Genomic DNA, 8699 nt, shown 5'->3' on the forward strand with positions numbered 1-8699 from the left:
TTTTGACGTTTAGCTCGCGTTGAAGCGCGACTGCTGTTGGCGCTCTTTCTCACTCCAGGGTTTTCACAGCTAGTTTCCACGGTCATCGAACGAGATGCGTTCATGTTTACCTGTCCGCGCGTGATACCGTGCTCGTCTATTTAGTTAGTAAGCGAATGTTTACAGTTTATATAGCCCATTAAACTACTATCCTTGCTTCGTATAACTCTCTACTACTTTGCTATCGTAATCGATGCTTTGCCTTCAGGCGAAACAATGACTTTTTTTTCCTAAAACTTGCACGCAAGATTTAGCTTCGACAAGCAAATACTAAGCATGATAACAAATAAAGTTGCACGCCTAGCAGTCGCTGCTCTTTTCAGTACTCTTCCGAGTATGATGATTGGCATTCTTTGTTTAACTCTGAAGGAGCTAAGCGATAGCAACAGGCTTTACACTCATACCAAGAGGCTCACAATGCCTTTATGTGAAAGAGAGAGAAAGTAGAATGGAAAAAAAAAATGAACAAAATAGAGAGAGTAGAGAAAAGAGAAAAGTATGAAAGGAGTAGAGGGTGCAACTGGGTGTGCTAAGGGCAGTTATAAGTTCCACGGGTACGATGTCACATTGTCCGACGAAGTTTGTAAGCAGAGTTTCGCAGATGGCATCAAAGACATCATACAGCCAACAAAAAGCTACGTGATGATCTTTACAAGACCTTCTGCAGCAAAATTGTGTACTAAGGGAAATGCTTTTTTAAATATTTAGAAATAAGAATGGTGCTGTAATTTCAAAATTATACTAGGTGATATTGGGTTAACTGGCCATTTTCTTGGGGTAAGTATTACAAGTGAGTGTAATAATAAATGTGGGGGCATAAAATGTAAGTGTACATTAATGATAGTAGTTTTGGCTTGTGTGTTCTAGCTGTTTACTGGTGTACTTCACTTTTCAGAAGGCGGACATGATTGCCACGGGCAGCCCCTGCCCTTTGTGCAGAGATGAGTACCTTGTCGTTCATCACACTGTGAGTCACTCAACTAAAACTTTTGTTAGATCTGTTGCATTTGGTACAGTTCTAATCTCTTGAGTTTAAGGGACACAAAAAAAAAAAAAAGGTAAATCAGTTTAGACTGACAAGGTATTCCTTCAAAGCTCAATTTCCATTAATGTTGTCGTAGTAGGTTTGGTACTAGTAAAGTAAATGAAGGCCAAACGTACATCTTTTTGCACTGGAACCCCAGTGCTAATATGTCTGTCTGACATCGTGGATTTCAAAGTATTTTCTCATCTTTAGAGCATAGTGGTGCAGTAAGCTTTCTTGAAACTTGCAAAGTTGAGTCTATGGCTCCTTTAGAATAGAATGTAGCCAACCTTTACTGGTAAAAATTAAGGGGGCCCGAGCAGATGCTGTAATATCCATGATGTCACAATGACCTGTTGTGGGAACTTCAAGGCTGTGTCACTACCCGTCTTGATTTTTTGTGTATTTTCTGACTTGCCCAGCCATTCCCATAGTAAGAGTGGCTTCTTTAGTATTGTTAAAGTGTAAGTTGCTAATGTACAGCTCAACTTATTTTTCTCTTTGGTTTCCGTTTAAAGTGTTTTTATTTATTTATTTATTTATTTATTTATTTATTTATTTATTTATTTATTTATTTATTTATTTATTTATTTTCACTTATTATTTATTTCTTTTATTTTTTTTGTGTGAGAGAAATATTTGAGGGGATAAGCTTTAGTCTATAAATTTGTTAATGCTGCCCTTGGTGAAATGCTATACAAGCTTTTTTGACATAGGTTGCGTCTGTGCTTAGCTTGGTTGAATAATTGCACCTTGAGTAACATACGTCTTGATCGAAGTACCAGTTATTTATCTAAAGACCTGGCAGGCTAGACTTCAAGTTTAGAATCTGTATGTGAGCTTGACCTTGAGTAAGCTCACGGAATATCCGTAATGTCACTTTAGAAAGTCTCAGTAGAAGATTAGTTGAAATGCACCCATGGAAATAGATAAACTATTGTGCGCTACATATCTTCCATGCCTGTAAGGTGAAGTCTATTTGTTGGCCCTTTGCAAGTAATTTTATCGAAAGCATTAGTTTTGTTTGTAAAAAGAACTCAGTTCTTGGACATTTGACATAAGAGCCTTGTGGCAGAATGTAGCGCCACCATGTAAGAAACACTAAGGGGTCTTTAGCAGGCTTGGACCATGTGCAGTCAAGAGTGAACATCCATGTGAGTGATAAACATTTGGAGTGTAAGAGTTTTCTTTGTACTTCCTTGTACTCTTGCATCCACCGGACATCTGCAAGAGTACTGAGCACATCCTCATTTAGTGCTCATTATACTATTACCACCCATACAGCCTAGCCTCTGCAGGGCCTTATGATGTCAGAATGTATCAGCTTTGGTTACCGATTGGGATGGTTATCATGGAGGTTCTAGTGACTAGTAGTAGCGGTTCCACAGCTGACGTTTTGATAGCAAAGAGAGGGCATTGGAGTCATCCTTGTCAAGACACTTGAAGGGCAAGAAATACAAAGCACTAAAGCCTGTTTAAGGTCATAATAACGAAACCTCCATGTTAACTTGTGTGCTGACAAAATGTGGTTAAAGGGGCCCTGAAACATAATGAGAAAACATTGCCGATCTGTTAACGAGGCTCCTGTGAACATGTGAGCCAAATATTGTTGCTCTACATGCAGCAGGGAATTAACAATCTCGTGTAAGAAGCAGTGAAAAATCGCTTGCTCTCTCCTTTGCAATGTCGTCATGCAGCGTAATCGCAAGCAGCTGGACCCACCAACGGCTGATTTCGTGATCACGAGAACATTCTTGGTACTGTAATACAATTATTGCTCATTTGAGTTAAATAAATGAAAAATATATGTCTGCGATCTTAAAACAACAGAAAAGCCATTTCATCTTTGCATTGTCAGTCTACACACGACAGTCCTTGCGCGTTGCTGCGTCTATTGTGCGTGGCCTCGGAGATAAAAAGCATTGTGTCGATAACGCGGCCGGGCCACGGGTTGTTGCTATGAGCCATCTTGCCACCGAGACGTTCAACCTTTGGGCGGGGCCAGCAGGGCATTGCTGGTTTGCGACCACTTGCCGACTCACTTGTGTAGCTTCCAGCGCACTAGTGGAAATGAAAGGAGAAAGAAAGCCGCTCATTTGTCTGATAACTACGTCTAACTTCACTTGTGCTTGAAGGATTTGAATAATGTTTGCGACAGGAGATTCGTGAGGCAACATAATTGAATAATGATGTCATTCTATGATTAGTTAGAAAAGTGTTTTGGGCCCCTTTAAAGCCAGACAATTTATTCTAGAGACAAGTATTACATTTTATGGTTATGAATATTTATCTCTGGTCTCTTACAGAACACTAAATTACTCACTCAGTTCATTTCACCATACACAGGAGAAACTCTGCAACCACAAAAAACAGGTGAGTGTGAGAAAATATGTACAGCAGGAATTATGTAGTTGTTGCCATAGGCACCTTGTCTAGCAACTAGTGGAATCATGCTTGTTGCAGAGCCCCAGGTAAGTCGTTTACGTGAGTGCTGATTGCTTTGTCTTCATCAGCGACCTGAACTCTCTCCTGAAATGCATAGTAAATGCATATTTGCCTAATTTAAATGCAAAGAAAATAAGTATGTTTACACAGTGATTGCGGGTATGTTCTATTGCATGGAACTAGGATAATTCTTTCTTGTAGATTCTAGTCTAAATGTGCAGCTTGCACTGCAATTGGTACTGTGCTCCAAATATAACAGAACATTTTTGTTCAGTGCATTAAGCTCTACCACTACCTATATGACAGATGAAAGAAGGCCAAGCTAAGACTTCACGCAATAATTTTTAATTTGTAAGTGGATTCCCCTCGCAGCTAAGGTACAGTATGTTCCACTGTTAGAGGGAACACCTAACCAGTAAAAATCTTGCATTACTGGAAAACTTTTTCATCTTCAAGTGGCCAATATGATCCATTAGATATTGTGGGGTACGATCCCCAACCCGTAGCGTGTGCAATCGCAGCTACGTAGGGTTCGGGCGAATAAGGCAACGAGCGAGTCAATCCAACAACATTTATTGCTGCGAGCAATAAGACACACTTGCAGAGGTAAGTCCACTCTCTAATAAGGAATAAATAGGCTTGCCTCGTTGCGTGTGGAAGTCACGCAAGCGAGGTCACTCACGGGTTGCAGTGGGTATATCCGTGGGGGCAGGTCAGCTGTAGCGAGGTCAGAGAGACCTGGCGGTCTCTCGGTCGCGCTCTTTTATACCTTTTTAGCTTTTCGCAAGGGGAATGTCCTCCTTGCCCGTCGGATACCTTCTCTCTTCCCGCGCGGGTACGCGTGTCGCGAGAGGCGAGCGAGAACTGGGAGAGGGCAAAGTGCCTCTCTCTCGTGTCTGCGCGGCTCCCGCTACGTGCGCATGTGACGACGGGCGTACGCGGGAGAAGGTGTCCGCCCGGCTCCCGCCGCATGCGACGACAAGCATACGCGGGAGAAGATGGCGGCGTGTGCTCCCCACAATATACAATTATTCATAAAAATTTTAGTCTGGGCTTTTAAGCCATATCAAAGTGAAGATAGCAGAATACCATGTCCATGTTATGACACTAAAGGCAAATATTAAGGCAATGCAGATTATTGAAGTACCTATCCAAAAACCTTGTGGTGTCTGTTTTACGGTAAGAAACAACTTAACTTAGTTGCAGAGAAAATCGCAACTTAAGGGGGTGCATTCCTCTGCTGCAATTTCAATAATTCTTCATGAGTGAGCCAGTGTGACACAGAATACTTCACCACCACCATTTGTGAGTAAAACGGCGTCCCAGAGCTGTCACTGTGACTTTTTGCATGAAACGTGAAGGGCAACTGGTAACCGAGACAAAACAGATGCAATCACGAGACCAAAACAAAGCATATGCCTATCGTGAACATGGTCTACCAATCATTTTAGAAGGCTTATCACCATGGGCCTTGTTAATGCGCCCCCCCCCCCCCCCCTCGTTAGGATGCTTTGGCTCCTGATGCTAGACATCATTTCAGCAATTTATGCTCACAATGTCACATGAACGCAACGTTTCCTGCTGCGTGCAGTCAGCATGAGCTTTGCAAGACGAAAGAATCAGTGCACCCTTATGTAATACTGAAACTACCAAAACATGACAGCACGGGTGCTTTGGGGTTGAGCAAAAATAAAACTTTTGACCATCCACAGCAGTGGCGCACCGACGGGGAGGGGGGGGGTTCGGGGGTTGTAACCCCCCCCTGAGGCCGATTTAACCCCCCTTTTTTGAGACTGCAACTAAGATGTAAGACGTGCAATCGTCTGCACACTTGCAAACTTGCGCAAAAAGCGCATTTTTTGACAATTTCCCGTGAAGAAATTAGTGCTGTTTAGATGGTATTGGCAAACTAAGGCAAACTGTCAACCCCCCCCCCCCTGGCAGAGATCATGGGTGCGCTACTGATCCACAGCATCGTCAGGGGTAGCATTAATTCTTTTTGTAAATCAAATAGGAGTAGACAACTAGCATTTTCTTCAACGTTAAAATGCAATGTAGTCATCTTTTTATTATCAATGGTTGGCTGGTAATAGATTTAACAGGATGTCTATCATCAGTGAAAACCTGAAATTCTCAGGGAATTTGTCAGTTCTGGAAAATTCAGGGAAGGAAAGCTTGGAATTTTCACCTTAGTTGCTTTGAATCAGGGAAATTAGTACTATACCTACAGTGGTTAGAAAAAAGCAAAGTTTTGAACTGATCCTATGCAATCCACAAAATAATGGTGTCTTATGCTGATTTTGTTAGTGTGAGCTCGGCCAGATGGATGGAATATCAGGAAACACACAATTCAGTCAAATCTCGTAGTCCATCCTACCTGATCTACAGTTTACTGGTAGCAGTTGAAAATTATTGGCTGGCATAGTAACTTGGCAAGCTGTAAACCACCATTTTCCTTCCCTAACATGCACCCTGTAGTGTCATAGACTGCCAATAATTTTCATAGAAAGTCAGGGAAAGCCTTCAAAACTCGGGGACTTTGAAAGTGTTAATGTGGACACCCCGTTGTAATGAGGCAGTGTGACGTCATTGGGCCAGTGCTGGAATGTCCTTGTCGATTTGGGAAGCGTGTCTTACACTTGCCTCATTTTCTCACCTACTGCAGCTTTGTTCTCAGTAATATTGATTACTTTAACTTGACTTAATGTTTGCCTTTAGTGTACCTTGAACAGTGAACTGTACTCTACAAAGTGGTGAAATGGTGATGCAGGGTGAGTCTGTCTGTACCATTTATAGGTATTTGCATACATCTTTTCTACTTCTTCCAAGTTTGTGGCTGTGCTTGCTGCATGCGATAGTATCAAACCAAAAATATTTTTTTCCATATGATAAAAATTTACAGCTTACTAATAATAATAGTAGTAGTAGTAGTAGTAGTAGTACTACTACTACTATTGGTTGTTTCGTTATACTAATGGTGGAAAGGAGGAACAGAGGAAAATTCCTGCTCACCACACTGTAATTGACATTATGACTGACATCTGAATGGCGGCGAGCAGAGGGGGTAGGGGGGAATAGGAGTATAGTAGAGGAAGTGTGGATAGGAGAGAGAATAGACAGTAGATAGTAAGAAGGATAGATAGTACTAGTAAATAGTAAGGAGACTATGTGCAGTTGGCAACCTTAAAAAAGAAAAAGGTTGGAAAACGATACAACCGCCGATTGAAGTAGATCTTCCTGAATGAGTTGGGGGGGGGGGGGGGGGGGAATGGGGCAGAGTCACTGGCGCATGATATCGCGTCACTCCTCATGTGAAGGGAGTAGGAGGAGCGTCGAACTACTTCAGTTCTTTTACTGCACTTCTTCGGGATCGGCCCACATTTTCATGTTTGAGGATGTGTTAATTTAAAAAAAATAATTTCTGGGGTTTTACGTGCCAAAATTACAATCTGATTATATGAGGCACACCGTAGGGGGGGGGGGGGAATTTTATGCTATAAGTCCTTTGTTCGAATCTGCGCATCTGACTATATAGGTATATATATATGCACATAACATCACGGCTACCAGTGGCCCATGGGCACATAACCACATACCCAATAGTACATACCAGCCCACGAAAAAGACTAGAAACATACCTGATATGGAAAAGTGGTGGCTACTTGCTAAGAAAGACATTTATTTTTTTTTTAAAAAGCAATATGCATATGGTTTAATCAAGAAAATCACTTAATCTACCCATAAATTTATGGATTATGGATATAAACATTTTGTGTAACCTCAGAAGATTTGCATCACATGTAAAGAGGTGCTACTTTTTTAATTTCTCAATAGTTGTATATCAATGGAAAATGGAACTGCACAAAAGATTGTGTGCTGTGTGCAGCAGAAGTTTGCATTTTCAAATGTAATCTACATGTCTTTTGTTTATATCTTTTATTTAAACATTAACTCTTCAATAATTTTTTGAAGTTGGTACAGTATCTTTACTTTGCAAGACAGTGACTAACAAGGCGCAGCTACTTTCACATTTGCAGAAAAGCATGTGTGTTGTGTTTATTGTGTGATAATTTAGGCATACTGATTGTGTAAACTGCATGTTGTTCATCTCATAAAAAATGACGAAGCTTGTCTTAGTACTTATTCTTACAGTTACATGTGGTTTTTGTGGGTAATGTATTCACTATCTTTTCATCTGTGCTTACTATTTATCGCGGACATTGTGTCCCATTAGAATCACTGTTTTCCTGCAGGTTTGTGCAGAGAAAAACAGTTCCAGCTTGATCTGGCCATCTTAAAAGCCAAAGATTTAGGTGAGTCATTTTCACAAGTCCTCTTCCATTTGCCACTATGTGCAAAACCTCATTCATAGCACAGTATCCGAATGAAAGTTTATTGCAGTGGTAACCACATTGCTTAACAAGTGGTTAACCCTTTCTGTTGCAACTTTTTTTGAAGCGAAGCTTTATAGGCTCACAAGGGGTGGTGGTGGTGGTGTCACGCTAAAAAGTGGGCCGATCCTGGTGATAGTGCAGAAAGGGTCCAAGCTCAATGGCACATACCGCTGTCATGTGAGCCCATCCTGGTGATAGTGCAGAAAGGGTACAAGCTCAGTGGCACATACCCCTGTGGGCTCGGGGACCTGTAGCACACCCTTGAACAACCCGTGTCGCACGTGGGACCCAAAGGGACAAAATCACCAGCCCTTTCCCTGTCGAGAAAATGGGGGCAAGTGAAGCTTGTCGTCTGATTCTATCATGAGGGCTTCCGACGCCCAGGCGAAACGTCAGCGAACAGCCGCGGACCCCGAGTTGCGGGAGCGCGATGTTGAGGCCAAACGTCAACGAAGAGCCGCCAACCCTGAGTTTAGGTCAAACAAAGCGGAATGCCTGCGACAGCGTCGTCCTGCCACAAGCTTTGCTTACCCCCATTTTCTCAACAGGGGAAGGGCTCTCAATTTTTTTTCCAGAAAACCACCAAAATTTTCTGAATTTTTGGTGACTGATTCATTGTGAACAGCTTTCAATTATGCAATATCAGCAGTGCATTTGTTATTTTCAGTTTTCGCTTACTCTCAGTAATTTTTTTTTTCATGTTTTTAAGTTGCAGATAGGCGGCCATAGAAACAGTCTATATGATTTCTTGTAACAAAAGTAAAGTGTGCTTTTTTTGTCCTCTGTGCGATGCATAA

The 8699-nt window shown here is 41.7% G+C and overlaps 1 long non-coding RNA gene across 1 annotated transcript; it reads left to right on the forward strand.

Moving 5' to 3' along the window:
• Positions 1 to 872: 872 nt before the first annotated feature.
• On the forward strand, positions 873 to 8415 carry LOC119435426 (uncharacterized). The gene is made up of 3 exons (XR_005188837.2): positions 873 to 1006; positions 3370 to 3436; positions 7762 to 8415. It is a non-coding gene; the product is annotated as an uncharacterized LOC119435426 (long non-coding RNA).
• Positions 8416 to 8699: the final 284 nt, after the last annotated feature.

This window comes from Dermacentor silvarum, unplaced genomic scaffold (genome assembly GCF_013339745.2).
Source record: "Dermacentor silvarum isolate Dsil-2018 unplaced genomic scaffold, BIME_Dsil_1.4 Seq695, whole genome shotgun sequence".
NCBI lineage: Eukaryota > Metazoa > Arthropoda > Arachnida > Ixodida > Ixodidae > Dermacentor > Dermacentor silvarum.